This window comes from Ipomoea nil, unplaced genomic scaffold (genome assembly GCF_001879475.1).
Source record: "Ipomoea nil cultivar Tokyo-kokei standard unplaced genomic scaffold, Asagao_1.1 scaffold0876, whole genome shotgun sequence".
NCBI lineage: Eukaryota > Viridiplantae > Streptophyta > Magnoliopsida > Solanales > Convolvulaceae > Ipomoea > Ipomoea nil.
Genome location: NW_017617304.1, coordinates 1,579,257 through 1,602,747, shown reverse-complemented (window position 1 = coordinate 1,602,747; position 23,491 = coordinate 1,579,257). Strand labels below are relative to the sequence as shown.

Sequence of the window (23,491 nt, the reverse complement as noted above, 5' to 3'; positions counted from 1 at the left end):
GAATGGTAGAAACATGTGATTATTGTGTTTTCTTTTGGGAGGTCTAAGGTTCGATTCTAGCTTTTGACATCTTTCATTTTTTAAAAAAATCCTTTTATTATTATTAGAAAAAAATTAAACTTTTGATAGAGCCTCATTTATTTTAAGAACAGGGCCACACAAAATTAAAAACCGGCCTTGCAAAGGTTAATGGAAATTATTGTCAAATGGTGACAAAAGTGGCAAAAGAAGACAAAGAATGATGCCTTTCTATCAGGGCAAGAAGATAAAAAGTGCAAGAAGACAAAAATGTATTATTTTTTTAAAACTTACTCAGATTGAACGTGATTGGTGAAGAAATGGAGAATCATCTTGAAATTATTAATGAATAAGGGTCAAATAGGTCACCAAATTACACACAACACTGCATTTGAGCCAACAAACTAAAAAAAAAAATGTAATTGAATCTTTGAACAACGCCAAATCATGCAATTAAATCAAAAGTTACATGTTTATATATCAGTTGTTGACTTGTTGATGTGGCAATTATCAGATTAAAAAATATTTTTAAATATTATATTTTAATAATTTTAAATAAAAAATTTAAAATTTTTTTTTTAAAAAAAAAAAAGAAAAAAAAAAAAAAAAGAAGAAGAACTGCCCGCTTCGTCTCCCGGCTGCCGGATATTAAGACTCTATCTATGTATTTGAGTCTACTTATGATTCCCAGTCCCCGTCTCCCTCTATCTCCTCTTGTATATATACTTAGGTCCTGTATCTCTTGTAATTCATCATTGCTAATACAATCTATTACAGTTCTCATCCCGGAGACGATGATTGGTTCTATCTTCATTTCCCGTTGCTCGGAGACGAAGCCGAGCATGTTTGTTTTGTTATTTATTTATTTAAAATTATTGAAATAAAATTTTAAAATTAGTTTTTAAATCAGGTAACGACCACGTCAACAATTAATAGGTAAACATGTCATTTTTAGTTCAATTGCATAATTTTACGTTGTTTAGTGATCCAATTACAATTTTCTATGTAATTTGGTAGTCTATTTGACCCATGTTCCAATTATTAATAATTGATTTTGATATCTTGTTTTGATATAGGGACATAAAAATTAGACTCTATTAAATAAGACACCTAGTTGATGTTTCATATATATCGTTCACGTCCAGCAATCATGTCACAGTAAACTTATTTTTATATTCTACTCCTCCCACTTTTTTCTTTAACATAAGAAACAATGTTTATTGACCAAATCAAACGCAAACGTACTTGAAACATATCCCTCAAATCAAACAATAAAAATATTCACAATAGTACAAAAAAGCTAAGTAAAACTAGAGAATATATTGGAAGAAGTGTCAAATAGACTCATCTACTATTGCCAAGTGTTCAATTCCCGCGAACTAAATTAAAAGCTAATTAACCACACTTACCAGTTAAATTTGTTCAATTAACATTTTTTGCAGGTTGCTAACAGGTTACCATCCAATTATTAAAAAAATAATTTTAAATAATTTAAAAATTTCAAAAAAAAAAAAAAAAGAAGAAGAAAAACGGAATTTCACAAGCCTAATGACTTTTATTATTATTTTTAGTTTTTTTTTTTGTTTTATCCTAAGTTAATATTATTTAACTAGTCCATTAAGCCTAATGACTTTTTAGCCACAATTAATTGTTTTCCCCTCTGTAGTCAACAACGATTATGAATGAAAAAAGAGAGATCAGGAGCGTTCTTCGGCCATTGCAGCCGACTTGCATTGGCTATGAAATTCCTTTTTTTTTTTTTAATTTTTAAATTATTTTTAAATTAGTTTTTTAATAATTGGATTGGTAACCTGTTAGCAACCTGCAAAAAAAGTCAATTGAACAAATTTAGCAGGTAAGTGGGGTTAATTAGCCTTTAGTTTAGTTCGTGATGAGAATTGAGCACTTGACCGTAATAGATGTGCCTATTTGACACTTCTCCCGAATATATTATATTACTCTGCATATTATTGCAAATATATATATATATATATGCTCATATGCGGCGGGGCTTACGGTGCGGCGGCGCAGCGGCAGTTCTAGAAATACACCATCAGTGTTAACAACATGCACCAACAGTGTAAGAAAACACACCACAATGAAATGCAAAAATAAACACCAAAAAATACACAACACACCCAAAAAAGTACACCATATAACTCACCACCCTTAATGGTGTATTTCCGAACACTGTATGGTGCGTTTACTCACACCTAATGGTGTGCTTTTGGTGATACATACCTAATTTGTGTGTGTTTTTGTGGTGCATTTCATAACGTTGATAGTGTATAATCGCTCAACTATTGGTGACGCCGCACTGCTGCATGGGAGGACCCCGCCGCACCTGAACCTATATATATATATATATATATATATATATATATATATATATATATATATATATATATATATATATATATATATGTTGGAAAAATAGCATAAATTGGCATAAAGTGACATTTTAAGTAGCTATCTTGTGGTACAAATATCAGTGGGGTCCACTTCCGATTTGGGTTGAGTCAAAGTGGATTCGAGTGCTTCGTAGTGAGACGAAGAGATTGATATATTTTACGCTCAAAACGGTAATGGGTGAATGAGATATTGATTCTCAAAGCAAACCCGTTTGAGTTGGAAAAATGATAGGAAAAAGTGAAGCTTTTGTCCCACATTGGTTTGGGAAGAGGATTTGCCCCACTATTTATACAAGAGCTCTTTTAAAGTTTATTGAGTTGTATAGCATAGAGGTTCTCTTTCGCACGCAAGGGGGATGTAAATCAAATCCCAAAATGAGATCGAAAAGGCTTGGCTCAAGCCTAATCTCGTTTACCGTTTTACTGAATTAATTCCAGAATTAATCATCATATTCAATGGTGAATTTTGAAGGTTTTTGAACATGGATTTAAATGCCTAAGTAAATGCTATTTACACTATCCTCTACTATATATTAAGTAGTAGTAGCAGCAGAATTTTTACAACGAGAAACACAGTGACCACACAGAACTAGACACTTGTTTTCCAGCTCCAAAATCTCTGCTTCTATCGTCTCTTAGCCTACTGTGTTCTAAGCTTTGCTCTAGTTCGCCGGGTTCTTTGTTTGGGTTCTCAAACTGTGACACCCCGAAATCCAAATCAAATTAACAGATTAATTAAGTAATTAATCCTATTTCAATTAGTGAATTAATTCCTAAAATCCTGAAAATTCAATACTTGGGGACTAATAATTGACTAGTCAACCCCAAAGTCAAAGTTGTACCTTGAGCTTTGTAAGGAGTTCCCTTGTTCCTTACATTTCCTAATGTTAGTAAGGGTATTCTTGACCTTACACATGACCTTACGCAGTAAGCGAGCAAGAGTTGAGAAATCATTTGGTCCTGAGTTTCTAACATACTTGTTAGAGTATGAGTAAGTACTCTAACTTGTTTATTAGAAAACGAACCTGATTTTCTATCTTGTTTGATAGAGAACGAGCCTCGAACGTATGTAGAGGCCGTGACTTCTACGGAAGGACCAATGTGGAGAGAGGCTATTAAAAGTGAAGTGGATTCTATCTTACAGAATCACACTTGGGAACTTGTTGATCTACCTCCGGGTAGTAAACCCCTAGGATCCAAGTGGATCTTTAAAAGGAAGATGAAATCAGACAGTTCCATTGAGAAGTATAAGGCTAGGCTCGTAATCAAGGGTTACAGGCAACGCGAGGGCCTTGATTACTTCGACACATATTCTCCTGTGACGAGAATAAATTCTATTAGGATGATACTAGTCATAGCCGCTCTGTGGAATTTGGAAGTTCATCATATGGATGTTAAAACTGCTTTCCTAAATGGTGAATTAGATGAGGAAATCAATATGGAACAACCCGAAGGGTTCGTGGTTCCGGGCCAAGAAAGGAAAGTGTGTAAGTTGGTTAAATCGCTCTATGGTTTAAAACAAGCGCCTAAGCAGTGACACGAGAAGTTTGACCATGCGATGTTAACCAATGGGTTTAGAATAAACGAAAGTGACAAATGTGTCTACGTTAAAGAAACGATAGACGGCTATGTCATTCTTTGTTTATATGTAGATGATATGCTCATCGTTGGTAGTAACGATCGGATGATCAAGTCTACCAAAAACATGTTAAATGCGATATTTGACATGAAGGATATGGGTTTGGCTGATTTAATCCTCGGGATTAGAATCATTAGAAGACATGATGGTCTTGTGTTGAGCCAATCACATTATATTAATAAAATCCTTGAAAAATTTAACAAGGATAATCATCAAAGGACTAGGACGCCATTAGATCGAAGCGTTCATCTAACCAAGAACCACGGGGAGTGTATTTCTCAAGTAGAATATGCTCGGGTTATTGGTAGTTTGGTGTATCTAATGAGCTGTTGTAACACCCCTAATTTTTAAAATAATTAAAGCTTATATAAATAACGCAAACTATCATTACTTATCCCAAACAGAGCATAAAACTATCCATAAGAGTCGGGGTACTATGTCGCACCTAGGTTTGAGAACCTAGAAGCATAGGTTAAACTAACCAAGCATATTTAATCCGTAAATCAATATTCAAATACAATCCAAGGCACGCAGGCCATCTACTATGCTAGAGCTAATTAAGCTAAGTCCAAGGTTCTGACTAGCGTGCTCCGAAGCTAATGCTCATCACCTGAAAAATATTTGGTGTAACAACCGTCAGCGAATATTGCTGGTAACCCACTCCAACGCGTTAAGTACAATATAGGCACATTTGAAACTGAAATACATATATACTTACGAAACTCTAATTTAAATCCAATATCAAGACTCAATGCACATTAACAGACTCAACAGTATAGAATAATCATAGAGACTAACATGTGTTCTAAGAACATGTTGCAAGACATAACAGGCAGATAAACGTATAAATAGCAAATAGAGACAACAAAGGCATTCAAGACAATCAGTTAGCAAGTAATCATCAAAGCACACAATCCATCTTCCAACCTTATACCAAGTTCCAACCTTGTAGTTCCCCTCTGTCCTTATATCACTTCCAACCTATACCTCCAGGCCGCCCTTATATCGCCTCCCTTATTCCTCCGGGCAACTACATGCCCCCACCGACAAACCACCTTTCAACCATCAACATATCAAGATAGTGCCGCAGTGCCATTCGCATGATCTGCACCTCTAGTGCCAATATCAAGGGGTCAACGCATATAGCCCTAACATGACACCGCAGCACTTATAACCTGACACATGCTCAACGGCAAGCTAGTCGAAGGTGGGTTTGTGTCTTTAGCACAGTAATCGCTAGGCCTATACCTTTAGTACAATGACCGGGCACAAGTGGTGCTAACCGCCAACAATTCATTTCCACCAATCACAATCTCATCATCATCATCAATCACACCGGCCATTGCGCAATGACCACGATACTCATCATCATTCAATCAGTCAACACATAATCGATCAATAACAATCAAGACATAACAATAACGACACATACTACACATAAATTCCAAGAACGGTACTCAAAACATCAAACGAGACTCATATACGACAAACGGGGTACAACGGGACACGGGGAAACATAAAACGAAGAAAAACATCACAAACCATGACAAGTTTCCAGCGGGTGGGTGGCGGGTGGAGGACCACCCGCCACCCACTGGTGGCGACTCACTGTTCCAGCGGGTGCCCGGCGGGCAGTCGCCTACCCGCCGGCTGCCCGCTGGAACAGTACATACGGGCAGCGGGTAGGTGGCAGGTACCCATGCCCCCACCTACCCCCCCACTGATACACAGGTAACTTTTCAGCCTAGGATCTCTTGTGGAACCCGAAACCATGTCCAGACACGTTCAAACACATAACGACAACATCACGGATTCAATTAACGGAATTAAACCTAGAATTATACCAAATACGTTCTAACACGATTCCTAAACATGCCAAGACCCAACATTAATCATATAACGGTTCAGGAGCATCCGGAACCACAAGAATATCAAGAAATCTATATGCAAAGTCATAAACACAAGTCCTAGGCTAGACTCAACACCCGATCATGCATGAACCCACCCAAATATACCAAAAACATCATAATACGAAATTCACGATATAAACCCTAGGGCTCTAGACATAATTAAATTGCAAGATCATACATATAGTCAATCACAATATCAAGAACATCAAGATTATCAAATAAGCACAATATAAATACTATGTAAGGGCTTTATCAAGACTCAATCACAGAATTACACATACGATTATCAAAGGAGCCAATAAATAAGATATAGCAAGGAAAATAGGTTTTGTTGAGACATGGGTTACCTCTTAGCCTTAATTAATCCTCCCTTGGCTATTAAGGTTCTTCTCTAAGACTTCCCTCCGATTGATCTCCCTAGGCTTGGTGGTGGGGAATTTCCCAGGGAATAATTTCGTGTAATACAACTATGGGTGGTAAGGGATCTAATTGATTTCTAATCCCCTATTTATAGAGTTGGCAATCCTAATCAGATTCTGAATATTTTAGTCCTATGTTCTACTCCTAACAGGTTTATAGGCCTAGGATTCCTAATTAGAATCCGACTGGTAGAAGGTCTACTCTCTTTTTTCCGGATAGGCTTAAGATTCCTGTTTACGCAAGGGTCTACGATCCATGGTGAACCACATTAATTAATTAAAGGGAATCCTGATCAAATTAAATCCATTATAATTATTATTAACAGAATTAATTAAATATTTAATCTAGGATTAAAGGCCGTAACACGGGGTGTTACAGCTGTACTAGGCCGGATATTGCCTTTGCGGTTAGTAAGCTTAGTATATATACGAGTAACCCCGGTGCCATGCACTGGACGGCAATAGTGAAGGTTATGAGATACTTGAGGTATACTCGGGACCTTAGACTGCACTATGGGAGGTATCATGTTGTACTTGAAGGGTATAGCGACGCTAGCTGGATATCTGATATTAAGGACTCTAAGTCCACGAGTGGCTACGTGTTTACACTAGCCGATGCAGCCGTTGCATGGAAATCCTCTAAACAAACCTTGATAACTAGATCCACGATGGAGTCTGAGCTGATAGCCTTGGACAAATGTTGTGAACAGGCTGAATGGCTACGCCATTTTCTAGAGGATATTCCTAAATGGGAAAGACCTGTATCTCCAATATGTGTGCATTGTGATAGTCAAGCCGCAATTGGGAGAGTACAGAATCATATGTATAATTAATGGTAAGTCTAGACATGTACGTCGTAGACATAATACAATTAGACAACTTCTCACAACTGGTGTTGTCTCGGTTGACTACGTAAAGGACAATATAGCGGATCGCTACCAAAGGGTTATGTAAAGAAGCTGTGGAGAAGTTGAGACGAGGAATGGGTCTAAAGCCCTTGGTATAAAGTTCTATAGTGGATACCCAACCTAGTTGGCACCTAGGTTCAATGGGACAACTAAATTATGGAACGGAGTGTGTCACTGTGAGGGTTTCGAACTCCCTACCACTCCTCGTTAAAACAGTGGCTCCCGCACAAGGTTAGCATATTGATGCTTTAATTATTCGAATGTCGGTTGACATATGTGAGTATGCGGGATACTCGGAAAAAAATCACCTATGTGAAAGAGAAGTGAGGGTTGCTTCAAAGGAGAATTGATGGGCACAATTCTTCACAAACTCTTGCAGAACCAGGAATGGTGACCACGACCAAAACGGGCACACTCATGAGAGCAGAGCATTGTTGGGAGGTTCTTGTGTGAGATATGTCATCGTCTACACAAACGGGAGTCGGTTCAAAGACATCGCGTTCTACCATACAACCAGTAGAGTAAATGTATCTTCACAAGGGAAGGTTCAAAGTGTATAGTGATCCCTACCTATCCTATGCAGGGACCGACCGTTGAACACAGTTATTTCCGATTTCAAAATACCCTGAAAATCAATTTTTTCATTCATGTGTTGGATTGTTGGAAAAATAGCATAAATTAGCATAAAGTGACATTTTAAGTAGCTATCTTGTGGTACAAATATCAGTAGGGTCCACTTCCGATTTGGGTCGGGTCAAAGTGGATTCGGGTTCTTCGTAGTGAGATGAAGAGATTGATATATTGTACGCTCAAAACGGATAATGGGGGAATGAGATATTGATTCTCAAAGTAGACCCATTTGAGGAAAAATAATGGGAAAAAGTGAAGCTTTTGTCCCACATTGGTTTGGGAAGAGGATTTGCCCCACTATTTATACAAGAGCTCTTTTATAACTTATTAAGTTGTATAGCATAGAGGTTCTCTCTCGCGCGTAAGGGGGGGTGTGCAAATCAAATCCCAAAATGAGATCGAAAAGGTTTGGCTCAAGCCTAATGTCGTCCGGAAATAAATTCAGCCGAAGGTTTTTGAACATGGATTTAAATGCCTAAGTGAATGTTATTTACACTATCCAACATGGATTTAAATGCCTAAGTGAATGCTATTTACACTATCCTCTACTAACAACGAGAAACACAGTGACCACACAGAATTAGACACTTGTTTTACAACTCCAAAATCTCTGCTTCTACTCCTCTCTTAGCCTACTGTGTTCTAAGCTTTGCTCTAGTTCGTCGGGTAATTTGTTTGGGTGCTCAAACACTGAATCGTAGCACGTTTTATCCTAGAAAACCTAGGCTACTATACGATCCTAGCACTTGTGGGAGGTAGCAAATAAGATTTTAAGGAAACGAACAATTTGTTCAACTCGTGCTAACCTTTAACCGAATCATCCACCATTTCCTTCACAATTATTTGTTGGAACCGTTGGTAGGAAAAACAAATAATAATCAAAAAAAGATTATTATTTTTTCTGGAAAATAGGGAAGGAACGATGGAGAATTTTGGCTCGTGTTTGGTGTTGGGTTTTTGCAAGAGTCAAGCGATCACTCTTTCCTTAAAACCGTATTTGCCACCTCCCAAAGATGCTAGGAGCGTTGTGGCCTAGGCTTCCCAGGATAAAAATTTCTATGATTCAATGTTTGAGCATTCAAACAAAGAATCCGGCGAGCAAGACAAGGTTTTGAACACAGTAGGCTTAGAAAGAGAAGGAGTAGAAGCAGAATTTTGAGGCTTGAAAAACTCTAAGTTTCGTTTAGAGTGCTTGTGCTCTTGTGTGTAAAAATCTGCTTCTTGCTACCTTCTCTTATATAGGGATGAAGGAGCTAAATAGCTTTTAATATGGCAATTAACACTGACTTTAAAGCTGACTTCCAACAGCTATAACAGCAGGCCACTATCTGGGAATTGAATTCAGAATTCAAAATTGGAGTTAATAGAAAATTAATTCCGTAATAGATGAATTCAATCCCATAACAGTCAGAACTTTCGGGTTCCAGACCGTTGGAGTACAGGGTTCGGTCTCAACTTTCGACCTCACCCAGCTTCGGCCCAAAGGCTGAAACTTTCGGCCTCCTTAGTGATGTTTCGTCCAGATGGCCGAAACCACATGTTGCTCACAGTTTCAGCCTCTCAAGGCCGAAACATACCAGTGGCGAGTTGGAAAAAGATACCGAAGTTTGGCATAACTTAGCCCGCAAGGCCAGCCAATTTCCGGACGACATTCGTGCCCCCAGGTGCTGGCGCACACGAGCTCGGGCTTGAATCAAGCCTTTTTCAATCTCGTCTAGTTCGAATTTGATTTTCGGGGTGTTTTGAAATCGGAAACAACTGTGTTCAAACAGTCGATCCCTGCATAGGATAGGTAGGGAGTCACTATACCCTTTAAACCTTCCCTTGTGAAGACATGTTTACTCTACTGGCTGTACGGTAGAACGCGATGTCTTTGAACCGACTGCCGTTTGTGTAGACGATGACATATCTCACACAGGAATCTCCCAACCATGTTCTTGCTCTCACGAGTGTGCCCGTTTTGGTCATGGGTCACCGTTCCTGGTTCTGCGAGAGTTTCTAAAGAATTGTGCCCTACAATTCTCCTTTGAAGCGACCCTCACTTCTCTCTAACATAGGTGATTCTTTCTCGAGTATCCCGCATACTCAAGAATCATTAAAGCTTAACATGCTAGCCTCTTGCGGGAGTCACTGTTTTAACGAGGAGTGGTAGGGAGTCCGAGACCCCCACAGTGACGCGCTCCGTTCCATAATTTAGTTGTCCCATTGAACCTAGGTGCCAGCTAGGTTGGGTATCCACTATAGAACCTTTTTAGTCCAAGGCATTAGACTCATTCCTCGTGTCAAATTCTCCACAACTTCTTTGCCTAACCCTTTGGTCAGCGGATCCGCTATATTGTCTTTTGACTTTACGTAGTCAATCGAGACAACACCAGTTGTGAGTAGTTGTCTAATGGTATTATGTCTACGATGCACGTGTCTAGACTTACCATTATACATATGACTTTGTACTCTCCCAATTGTGGCTTGACTATCACAATGCACACATATTGGAGGTACCGGTCTTTCCCAATTAGGAATATCCTCTATAAAATGGCGTAGCCATTCAGCCTCTTCACAACCTTTGTCCAAGGCTATTAGCTCAGATTCCATCGTTGATCTAGCTATCACAGTGTGCTTAGAGGATTTCCATCCAACGGCTGCACCGGCTAGTGTAAACACATAGCCACTCGTGGACTTAGAGTCCTTAATATCAGATATCCAGTTCGCGTCGCTATACCCTTCAAGTACAGCGGGATATCTCCCGTAGTGCAGTCCAAGATCACGAGTATACCTCAAGTATCTCATAACCTTTACTATAGCCTTCCAGTGCATAGCACCAGGGTTACTCGTATATCTACTGAGTTTACTAACCGCATAGGTAATATCCGGCCTAGTACAGCTCATAAGATACATCAGACTACCAATAACCCGAGCATATTCCACTTGTGAAATACCTTCTCCGTGGTTCTTGGTTAGATGAATATTTGTATCAAATGGTGTCCTAGCCACTTGACTGCCATCCTTGTTAAATTTCTCAAGGATTTTGTCAATATAATGTGATTGGCTCAACACGAGACCATCAGGTCTTCTAATGATTCTAATCCCAAGGACTAAATCAGCCAAATCCATATCCTTCATGTCAAATCTCGCACTTAACATGTTTTTGGTAGACTTGATCATCCGATCATTACTACCAACGATGAGAATATCATCGACATATAAACAAAGAATGACGTAGCCGTCTATCGTTTCCTTAATGTACACACATTTGTCACTTTCGTTTATTTTAAACCCGTTAGTTAACATCGCATGGTCAAACTTCTCGTGCCACTGCTTAGGCGCTTGTTTTAAACCATAAAGCGATTTAACCAACTTACACACTTTCCTTTCTTGGCCCGGAACCACGAACCCTTCGGGTTGTTCCATATAGATTTCTTCATCTAATTCGCCATTTAGGAAAGCGGTTTTCACATCCATTTGATGAACTTCCAAGTTCCGCAGTGCGGCTATGGCAAGTATCATCCTAATGGAGTTTATTCTCGTCACGGGAGAATACGTGTCGAAGTAGTCGAGGCCCTCGCGTTGTCTGTAACCCTTGATTACAAGCCTAGCCTTACACTTCTCGATGGAACCATTAGGTTTCATCTTCCTTTTAAAGACCCACTTGGATCCTAAGGGTTTACTACCCAGAGGAAGATCAACAAGTTCCCAAGTGTGATTCTGTAGGATAGAATCCACTTCACTTTTTATAGCCTCTTTCCACATTGGTCCTTCTGTAGAAGTCACAGCTTCTACATACGTTCGAGGCTCGTTCTCTATCAAACAAGATAGAAAATCGGGTTCATTTTCTAATAAACAAGTTAGAGTACCCGAATAATACTCTAACAAGTAAGTTAGAAAATCAGGACCGAATGATTTTTCAACTCTCGCCCGCTTACTGCGTTTCGGCTCGAGCTCGGGTTCTTTCTCAGATTCCCACTATCATTATCCATAGTTTTGTCAAACGTTCATTTTGACGTACTTGGTCCCTCGTTGGACCTACAAGGAAATATATTCTCGAAAAAATATGCATTCCTTGATTCTATTATCGTGTTCTCGTGTACGTCCGGATTATGGGACTCATGTACTAAGAACCGATACGCACTACTATTATGTGCATAGCCAATAAAGATACAGTCCACCGTCTTAGGACCTATCTTTACTTTCTTAGGTGTTGGCACCAACACTTTGGCAAGACACCCCCACACTTTTAGGTACTGGTAGGAAGGTTTCCTACCGTTCCACAGCTCATAAGGAGTCTTATTGAGCTTCTTGCGGGGTACCTTATTCAAAAGGTAGTTGCTTGTCAAAATCGCCTCACCCCACGCATCTTGAGGTAGGCCCGAACTTATAAGCATCGCATTCATCATATCTTTCAATGTACAATTCTTTCGTTCGGCAACACCGTTCGATTGAGGTGAGTAAGGTGCCGTACGTTCGTGTATTATACCTACACTTGCACAGAAGTCACCAATAGGTGCTTCGTATTCACCACCTCTATCGCTTCTAACCTTCTTAATTCTTCGATTAAGTTGGTTTTCCACTTCATTCTTATAAAGAAGGAATTTATCAACGGCTTCATCTTTGCTTTTAAGCAAATACACATAGCAGTATCGTGTCCTATCGTCGATAAATGTGATAAAAGACACAAGATGCTTCCTCAGCTCAGGAACGTACAGCACGTTGTTCAGCACCAGTTCCTTCCCGGAAGTCATCTTCAGAACCACCTTGCCCATGCCTTCCACAGCAGACTGAGCAGAGTTTCCCATCCACACATTTTCACCCTCAACGGTCTCAAAGGTGTTGAACATCTCTCGGTTGCAACACAAGTGCCTGGTTGCACCAGTATCTATGAACCACTCACGAGGGTTTGAGCCCACGAGGTTCACCTCGATCACCATAGCCGAAAGGCTATTCTCGACCTCCTTCTAACTGCTCTCTCCAACAACATTGGCTTCAGAACTCTTGTTCTTCTTCCTTGGAGCCTTGCATTCAGATGCTCCGTGGCCATGCTTGCCACAATTGTAGCATTCACCAGGAAACTTGTTCTTGGTAACGCCACCTTTCGGACCTAGCTTTCGCTTGTCCTTCTTGTTCCTCTTGGAGCTCTTCCCGTGCTCCATAGCATTGGCCTTAGCTCCAACAACGATAGGAACTTTCCTATCATTCGTCCTGTTCCCTTCCTCAATCCTGAATCTCCGGATCAGGTCCTCCAGATTCATCTCCTTTCGCTTATGCTTAAGGTAGTTCTTGAAGTCCTTCCAACCTGGAGGCAACAAGTGGATCACAGATCCAACTTGGAAGGCTTCACTTAGCACCATGCCATCATTACGGATCTCATCGAAGATTAATTGCAAATCTTCTACCTAACTTAGCACAGTTTTTTAATCAACCATTTTGAAGTCGAGGAATCGGCCAACCACAAATTTCTTTGAGCCGGCATCCTCACTTCGGTATTTATGATCCAAAGCTTCCCACAACTCTTTTGATGTGCTTATCTTTCGATATACATCATACAGCGTGTCACACAGTCCTTTAAGGATGTAGTTTCGGCAAAGGAAGTCCGAATCCTTCCAATAGCCAACCGCCATCACGGATTGTGCATCTTGTTCCTTCAACTCGGGAACCTTCTCGGACAAGAACCTTGTCAAGCCGAGAGTTGCTAGGTAGAACAACATCTTCTGTTGCCACCTCTTGAAGTTCGAACCAACAACGGTGAACTTCTCCGGCTTTTCAGCCGAACCACTCGGTACCGAAGGTACCCGAGACATGGGAATATATTCCTCAGTGCTCCCACCATCTTGTGAACCAACGTTCACTGGTGTAGCTTGGGAATTAGCAACATTGTTGCCATTTCCTCCACTGTTATCCGCAACAACGTTATTGTTTCCGTTTCTTCCATTGTTGTCCGCAACAACATTATCCTCCCCATCGATTGGCAGTACGGGATGCTCCATTTTCTTCAAGGAAATTCGGAGAAGACCACCAACGGGAAAACAAAAAATAAGGTTTTAAGATTGTTGGAACCGTTGGTAGGAAAAACAAATAATAATCAAAAAAGATTATTATTTTTTCTGGAAAATAGGGAAGGAACGATGGAGAATTTTGGCTCGTGTTGGGTGTTGGGTTTTTACAAGAGTCAAGCGATCACTCTTTCCTTAAAACCTTATTTGCCACCTCCCAAAGATGCTAGGAGCGTTGTGGCCTAGGCTTCCCAGGATAAAACTTGTTATGATTCAATGTTTAAGCATTCAAACAAAGAATCCGGCGAGCAAGACAAGGTTTTGAACACAGTAGGCTTAGAAAGAGAAGGAGTAGAAGCAGAATTTTGAGGCTTGAAAAACTCTAAGTATTGTGTAGAGTGCTTGTGCTCTTGTGTGTAAAAATCTGCTTCTTGCTACCTTCTCTTATATAGGGATGAAGGAGCTAAAAAGCTTTTAATATGGAAATTAACACTGACTTTAAAGCTGACTTCCAACAGCTATAACAGCAGGCCACTACCTGGGAATTAAATTCAGAATTCAAAATTGGAGTTAATAGAAAATTAATTCCGTAACAGATTAATTCAATCCCATCCCATAACAGTCAGAACTTTCGGGTTCCAGACCGTTGGAGTACAGGGTTCGGTCTCAACTTTCGACCTCACCCAGCTTCGCCGAAACCACAGCTAGCGCACACGAGTTTGGGCTTGAATCGAGCCTTTTTCAATCTCGTCTAGTTGGAATTTGATTTGCAGAATTGCCGTTAGTTCACCGTTAACTTACTCATTGATTTCAATAAAAAAAAAAAAAAAAAAAAAAAAAAAAAAAAAGGTCTTAGGTTCGAACCTCATCCCAATCAAAGTTGGCATAATTAGTACTCTATTTTACTCTTATTAAATTATATAAATAATAATTTAGTAGCTACAACAAAAAATTATAGATATGCATTTATTTAATTTAGAATTATGTGTCCACAATGCCTTTATTCAAAAAAAAATTATTCATTATCAATAAATTAAATAAGAGAAATAATTGTATTAGTTATATTGTCTTTATTTTTCTACAATATAAAAATTCTTTATATTCAAATTTATTAATTGATTATATTCGCTACATTGTCCTTACAATGTCTTAATTCAGTGAAAAAAATTATTCATTATCAATAAATTAATTAAGAGAAATATTTTCATTAGTTATATTGTCTTTATTTTTCTCAAATGTAAAAATTTTTACATTCAAATTCATCAATTGATTATATTCACTACATTGTCTATTATCTTTTTTGTGCACTATTTTTCTAATTAAATATCAAAGTTATAATACAAAATAATGCTATATATTTATTTACCAAGTATTTTATTAATACCATGAAAAAATTAAAAAAATATATAATTAATAAAGCCAACCATATTAACTACTTGAGAGATTTTGTGACAAAGAGAGTATTCAAATCACACAACAAATTGAAGTGAGAACTACCTTGCAATGTCCTTGTTTGACAATCAGCAGTTAGCACACGGATTATATTAGCGGATTTGACCAACGAATTTATTTAATTATTAACATTGGGTAGAAAAAATGACCGCCAAATTATTAAATCAAATAAATGGTTCAAATTGTTCAGGTTTTAATTTTTTTAAAAATTTTTCTAATTTATCCTTAATTATATGATTATCCATTTAACTTTTCCGTTAAATACCGTTAATTCACCGTTAGTCTAATTATAATATTAACGTCTAATATAGAATTATAATTACACCATTAATCTAATTCTAATATTAAAGTCTTAATAGAACTTAACCACAAATCCTAATGTCAAAATCTCCTCAAACAATATTAGTATATATTTAATATTTTATGCCCTAATTTTTATTTGTTCTCCCTTATGTCCCGTATTTGGTTTCAACCATACCTATACAATTATTTTATTGACAATTATAATCAATCTTGACTATATTTTCTTGCATTTGTAAACTTAGAATTACCTATTTAACCCGCACGGGCTTAGCTCAATGGTTTAGTGGGCAGTATTTGGGAGAAGAGACCAAGGTTTGAACCTCGGCGGCGGCAGTGCGGGAATTATGTCCAAAGTGGGCAGATTCCTTGTTAGCACCGGCATTTGGTCCTGTCTGCTGAACCATTGAGTCACCGTGATTTACAACTTCCTACAATGCTTTGTCGGGTCAGAGTGTAGGGGGCCCTTGGGGTAGGGGACTCAACCTTTGGGAGAAGAATTACCTATTTAAATACGCAAATTCAACCTTCAATTATCTATGCATGAACAATTTCAATATAATCTTGCCTTAATATACTTTAAAGTACTTATTTAAAAAAAAAAAAAAAAAAAAAAAAAAAACATTGGGCATTATCCCAATCACGCAATGCGCGTAAAAAACTAGTTATTATACTAATAAGAGTCCAAGAGAGTTAGGCCTATAATGGGTTGAAAATATGACGGTCAAATTTTTTAATGAAATGAATGGCTCAGATTGATCAGATTTTAATTTTTCCTTAAGATTTCCTAATTTATCCTTAATGAATATGATTATCTGTTAACTTTTCCGTTAAATATTATCTTTTCCGTTAACTTACTCATTGATTTCAATAAGAAAGGTCTTAGATTCGAACCACATCCCAATCAAAGTTGGCATAATTAGTACTCTATTTTACTCTTATTGAATTAATAAATAATAATTTAGTAGCTACAACAAAAAAAAAAAAAATACATATGCATTTCTTTAATTTAGAATTATGTGTCTACAATGTCTTTATTGAAAAAAAATTATTCATTATCAATAAATTAAATAAGAGAAATAATTTTATTAGTTATATTGTATTTATCTTTCTCCAATATATAAAAATTCTTTACATTCAAATTCATTAATAGATTATATTCGCTACATTGTCCCTACAATGTCTTTATTAAAAAAAAATTATTCATTATCAATAAATTAATTAAGAGAAATAATTTTATTAGTTATATTGTCTTTATATTTCTCCAATGTAAAAATTCTTTACATTCAAATTTATCAATTGATTATATTCACTATATTGTCTATTATCTTTTTTTGTGCACTATTTTTTAATATAATATCAAAGTTATAATACAAAATAATGCTATATATTTATTTACCAAGTATTTTATTAATACCATGAAAAATTCAAAAAAAAATTATAATTAATAAAGCCAATCATATTAACTACTTGAGGGATTTGTTAACAAAGAGAATATTCAAATCACATAACAAATTGAAGTGAGAACTACCTCACAATGCCCTTGTTTGACAATCAGCAATTAGTGATTAGCGTTAGCGAATTTGACCAGCGAATTATATCAATGGTTGGTAAAAAGATATTTAAAAAAATTAGCTATTTAGATTAACATGTAAAATGACGTAAGGGGATTTATTGACAAAAAAAGTATTCAAATCACACAACAAATTGAAGTGAGAAACTATCTCGCAATGGCAATCAACAGTTAGCTCTTCAATATTAGTATATATTTAACATTTTATGCCCTAATTTTTATTTGCTCTCCCTTATGTCCCGTATTTGCTTTCAACCATACCTATGCAATTATTTTATTGACAATTATAATAAATCTTGACTATAGTATCTTGCATTTGTAAACTTAGAATTGCATATTTAAATACGCAAATTTAACAATCAATTATCTATGCATGAACAATTCCAATATAATCTTGCCTTGATATACTTTAAAGTACTTTTTTTTTATTTAAAAAAAAAAAAAAAAAACATTGGGCATTATCCCAATCGCGCATAGCGCGTAAAAAACTAGTATTTATAATAAGGCTCCTAAAATTTGAAAATCCATCCTAAATTATAAAATATATAATAAATAACTCAACAATATGCCAAGCACCTTGTGCTTAGATGGCATGTAGTGACATTTCTTATGTGGGAGGTTATGAGTTTGAGACTCAGTGGAGGCGTTGCTGACTCTTGTGCTTTATTAGGATTTATAATTGTCACTATTTTTTTTACGTGCATTGCGCGAATGGGATAATGCAATATTATATAGGAGATGTTCATGCATAGGTAATTAAATGTTGAATTTGTTTATTTAAATCGTTATTCAAAGTATATAAATGGAAGATAATATATGAGAGAATGATTATAATTGTCACTAAAATAAATGTTGCAACTTTGTAATAATGCTAGTCTAAATATTTAGTCTAAAAGCGATAGTCTAAATAAATACTACTTTTGTTTTAAATTTCTCTAAGTGTTCTTAATTCTTTTTTGGATAGCATTGTCATTGTCTTCGTCTTCAGTCTTTTTTTTTTTTATTGGTAGTGTCATGTGCAATTGACTTGCTTACTGGTGGTAGCATAGAGGGCATCTTCATGTAATGAGATTATAGTGTATGAAGTTTTAGATTTGTCTTGTTGTGTATATGACTGATGAGATCTTAGTTGTACTATGAACACTTTATCTTACAAGCGCTTATTGATGGTAGTGGTAATTTTTTTCCTACATGCTTCATGTGTTGTGAGATGTGTGTCATAGATTTTCATGTGACAATATTGAACAAAATATTAATATTTATTATATTTTTATAAAATACTTGGTAAATAAATATATAACATATTTTGTATTATAACTTTGATATTTACTTGCTAGATCATGTAAAAATAAAATAATGGACAATGTAGTTAATATAATTAATTAATGAATTTGAAGGTAATGAATCTTTTAATTGTAGAAAATAAAGATAATATAATAATGAAATTATATCTCTTTTTAATTTTTTTTATAATGCATATTTTTTTTTAATAAAGGCATTATAGACATCTAATTATAAATTAATTAAATGCATATGTATTATTTTTTGTTGTAATTACCAATTTATTTTAATTTAATAAGAGTAATAAAGTGGCTTACATACTTTTCATCCACAACATTGAAGTCATTGATTTTTTAATTTCCATTTGTTGTTGAGACAAATTATTTTGGGAGTTTGTCATTGACAATTGCTAGAATTGCTGACAATAGAGAATGATAATAAATAATTCGAAATATATGATTACAATAGATATTAGGGTGAATCAACGATTTGGTCCCTCACTTATTCGCGACTTGTCAATGTTGCCCCTGAATCACGTATTCATCGATTTAGTCCCCGAAAATAATTGTTTTTCGTCAAATTAGTCCCTATGGCCGTATTCCGTCAAGTCTCAGGCGAGAACTCCGATTTGCCCTGGGCATTTTGGTCTTTTCACACCTTCTTCTTCATTAATTGGCATTTGGGTGGGTAGTTGGGGCCGCTATTTCTGCTCTGCTCTCTGCGAAAAGATGAAGTTCGGGAAGGAACTGGCTTCCCAGATGGTTCAAGAATGGGGGGAAGCATACATGGATTACAACTTTCTAAAGGGAGTTCTGAAAGATATCTCCAGATTCCGGCGGCGGAACGCGGCAGCAGCCCAATCATCTGTTCCGGCGGCGGTGGCGACGCGCAAGAATTCATTGAAGAGAAGGCTGTCCATGTACCGGGCTTTCAGCGGGTTGATGAATCGATTGGGCAGCCCTAAAGGCACTCCCAGGAGCAATCATGAAGATGAAGAAGTTATACTGGTGAATGCTGTGGAGCAGGCTAGGAAGGGGTTATTGGAGCGCCGCAGTACCAAACAATGTTCCCTATGTCGTCAGAAGCCGGAGGAGAATACGAGCTGGTGTTCTTCAGAAGGCTTGACGATGAATTCAATAAAGTTGTTAGGTTTTAAAGAGAAAAGGTGGAGGAAGTGAGGAAGGAGGCGGATGAGCTAAGCAAGCAAATGGATGCACTTATAGCTCTCCGGATCGTCGTAGAAAATCCTCCGGTGCCGGTGGATATCAATGGCTCCCAGTCCCAGACAAGAACAGATTCTGCAGTCACTGAAACTAAGTCACATATGGATGCAATACAAGAAATTGAGATGAGTGGTGAAGAGGTTGCAGAAGATGGTGAAGCATCTGCAGGAACTGCGACAATGGCTGATCAGAACAACACAAAGATTGAAGAAGAGAAGACTAACAACTTCACAGATTTCAGGCCTGCTCCATTACACGTGTTGTACGACGTAAGAGTCAACATCCAGCCTGAAACTCCCATCTCCACTTTGAAGAACATTTTGAAGGCATCAAACTCTGAACTGACGTCGGCGACGATGGAATGTCGTCGAAGAAAGATGAATCACTACTGCGGGTGAGCTAATTTCGACGAGCAGAGAAGAGATGGAGCTCCCTCCGGCGAGCTTGAGCTTCTCCGGCGAAGCTTGGTCAGAGTTAATGAAGAAGAAGGTGTGAAAATACCAAAATGCCCAGGGCAAATCGGAGTTCTCGCCTGAGACTTGACGGAATACGGCCATAGGGACTGATTTGACGAAAAACAATTATTTTCGGGGACTAAATCGATGAATACGTGATTCAGGGGCAACATTGACAAGTCGCGAATAAGTGAGGGACCAAATCGTTGATTCACCCTAGATATTATTATAATGATATAGTCAAAATTGACTTACAAATTTTTTTAGAAGTTTTCATACATTGATAAAATTCAGAGAATGATGTGTAAACTTGTTCAATTTGAGCCAATGAGATGTAACATTGTAAATTCTTTGGAAAATGATCCTATCATTTTAGAGTACAGGTGTAATTTTATTTCTTATCAACAACTTTGTAATTAGGTCGCGCATGTCTAACAATGATGTAAGAACAATTTTGTCCGATAAAAAAATAATAGTATAATATTTGTAAAGTAATGTACAATTGTACCGTTATAAAAATACATACAAAAAATATTAATATCATAATGACCTAAATCATTATAATAATGCAAAAGCATAATTGAAATATTGAGTTTTGTTCTAAATAATCAAAAGAAGATTAATTAAACGAAAAAAAAAAAAACAAACTTAACCTAAATTTTTTTTTTAAATGCAAGAAAATAATTTTCAAAGTTCATGATTTATAATCTTTGATGCTCAACTTTGAATGCTTTGTATTTAGTCGGGCTAATTATTTGACAAAAATTTATGTTAAATTTTATATTGTATTTATTTTTTAATACTCAGTATATTTTAACATATTTGTAGTCTATATTTAACAATTATGCCAACTCTTATTGGGATAGGGTTCGAACTTAAGACATTTCTTATAGAAACTAATGAGTAAGTTAAATAATAAATAGTTAACAGAATATTCCGTTAGTAAACTTTGTGCTAACGGAATCCAAGGATATTTAAGGCTATGTTTGGAAACTCGGAAAATGATTTATGGAAGTCATTTTCCGAATTTTTGGTGTTTGGCTAGGCAGAAAACTGAGTGGTCAAAAGAAAATGAAGACAAGTCAATGGAAAATGAGGCAAAATTTCCAAAAAATTACTTCCCCTTTTTTTTGGAGGAAGTCATTTTCCATCTTCTAATTTCTAAACAAGCTGTTCACTGCTTCAGACTTCCTCCACCTCCTCCTTCAACATTCAAAAGAGAAAAGTCCGCCAACACCAACACCTCCTTCTCCAATGAAATTTTCCACCTTCTAATTTCACTGGTTTCCTCAGCCGAAAACCAGCTTTGGTTTCCAACTGGGGAAACATCTTCCTCTGGTTTCCGCATCGGAAACCAGTGCTGGTTTCTGGAAACCAGTAGGGAAACCATTACTGGTTTCCAATGCTTTTTTTTTATGGGAGTTTGTTTATTTCTTTAGGAGGAAATGGATTGGGAATAGTTTGAGTACTAGAAAGATAGATTGAGAGCAAAAGCATTATGATTAAATACAATCAAAATTTATGTTGTATGGAATTTGAAATAAAAATTGTTATATCCTGCATTTTCTGGAAAATGAACCAAATACAAAAAGACAGTTTTCCACTGTGCAGCTAAACACAGAAAAATAAAATGTTTTCTGTAAAATGAGTCATTTTCCAAAAAACATTTTCCAGAAGTCATTTTCTTGCTTTCTAAACGGACCCTAAGAGAATGAAATAATATAATAGAGGCTAAATAAGGAAAATCATTAAAAAAAATACTAAAATTTAAATAATATGAACCATTCATTTAAGAAACAATTTCACCAACATTTTTTGTTTCAGTTAAGGGCCTAACATTATTGGCTCTTATTAAATTTGTAGATAAGCTAGAAATTAAATATAACGAAATAAATTTTAAAATAAAATTAAAATTATTTTTAAATTTATGAAATTAAAAAATATATATGTATGGAAGTTCATAGATGAACTAATGTTAATTTCAATATTTCTTTACTATCTCTCCTATTAACAAAAAGCTCAGACATTAAAATATATAGGAATTATGGTCAAATAAGTCATCAAACTACACAAAAAAAATACAATTAATAAATCATTGAACTAAAAAAGAAAATAATTGGGTCACTGAACAATGCAAAATGTTACAATTGGGCTAGAAATGACATGTTTACTTTTTAACTTGCTGATGTGGAGGTTATCATGTTAAAATAATAATTTTTTATTTTATTATAATAATTTAAAAACAAAAAAAAAAACAAAAAAAAAAAAAAAAACAGATTTGCCGCCGGAGAAGAAGAACCTTCTTCATCTCCGACCGGGGACAAAGAGCTCTTTGTCCCTGGTCGGAGACGAAGAAGGTTCTTCGTCTCCAGGCTGCCGGAGACGAAGACTGGTTCTTCGTCTCCGGCAGCGGAGACGAAACGGAAAACCTGTTTTTCTCTTCTTTTTTTTTTTTGAATTTAGTTTTGTTATTTTAAATTATTAAAATAAAATTAAAAAGTATTATTTTAATATGGTAATCTCCCCATCATGTAAACAAGTCATTTTTGACTTAATTGCAACATTTTGTGTTGTTCAGGGACCCAATTGCACTTTTTTTAGTTCAATGGTCTGATTGCATTTTTGTGTGTAATTCACTGACCTATTTGATCCTTATTCCAAGTATATATATATATATATATATATATATATATATATATATATATATATATATATATATATATATATATAACCTATACATGCTTATTTTGTGTAAAAATACCGTCGCAATATGTATAGCATTAGTTATGCACTTTTATAGCAAACTTGATGATATATCTAAAAGATGGTGGCAAATTCTTGATGTTATTATTTATTAATCAAATACAACAACATCAAACCTTCATTGGAAAATTGATAACAAAACATTTAAAAATATCTTAATAGAATATTAATGTTCATAAAGATCTTTAATACATGACAAATGTATAACTTATCATTATTTGTAAAATGATATTTGTGTTGTAGCCGTTGATTCTACTTTGCTAGTCTGCTAGCCAAAGTAATAAGTAAATAAACCTCTTACATTTCTAGTCAACACACACACACAGAGGTTCAAATGCGGTTGGTGCATCTAGGTGCGGTTCTGCGATTAAATCTGAGCCATTAATCTTGCTTAAATCAACATCCAGGGTAAACAATTTTTTTTTAAAAAAAATATGGTGGCAATTTGGTAATTTTTGCATCTAGGTCAAATTTAAGGTGCGTGGTTTTCCTTCTTAAGGTGCGTGTTTTTTGTGCTTAAGGTGC

The 23,491-nt window shown here is 36.2% G+C and overlaps 1 long non-coding RNA gene across 1 annotated transcript; it reads right to left on the bottom strand.

Moving 5' to 3' along the window:
* Positions 1-682: 682 nt before the first annotated feature.
* LOC109179078 lies at positions 683-20,085 on the bottom strand. Its single transcript, XR_002053820.1, has 3 exons — positions 19,840-20,085; positions 12,283-12,286; positions 683-692 (listed from the first exon to the last, which is right to left on the bottom strand). It is a non-coding gene; the product is annotated as an uncharacterized LOC109179078 (long non-coding RNA).
* Positions 20,086-23,491: the final 3,406 nt, after the last annotated feature.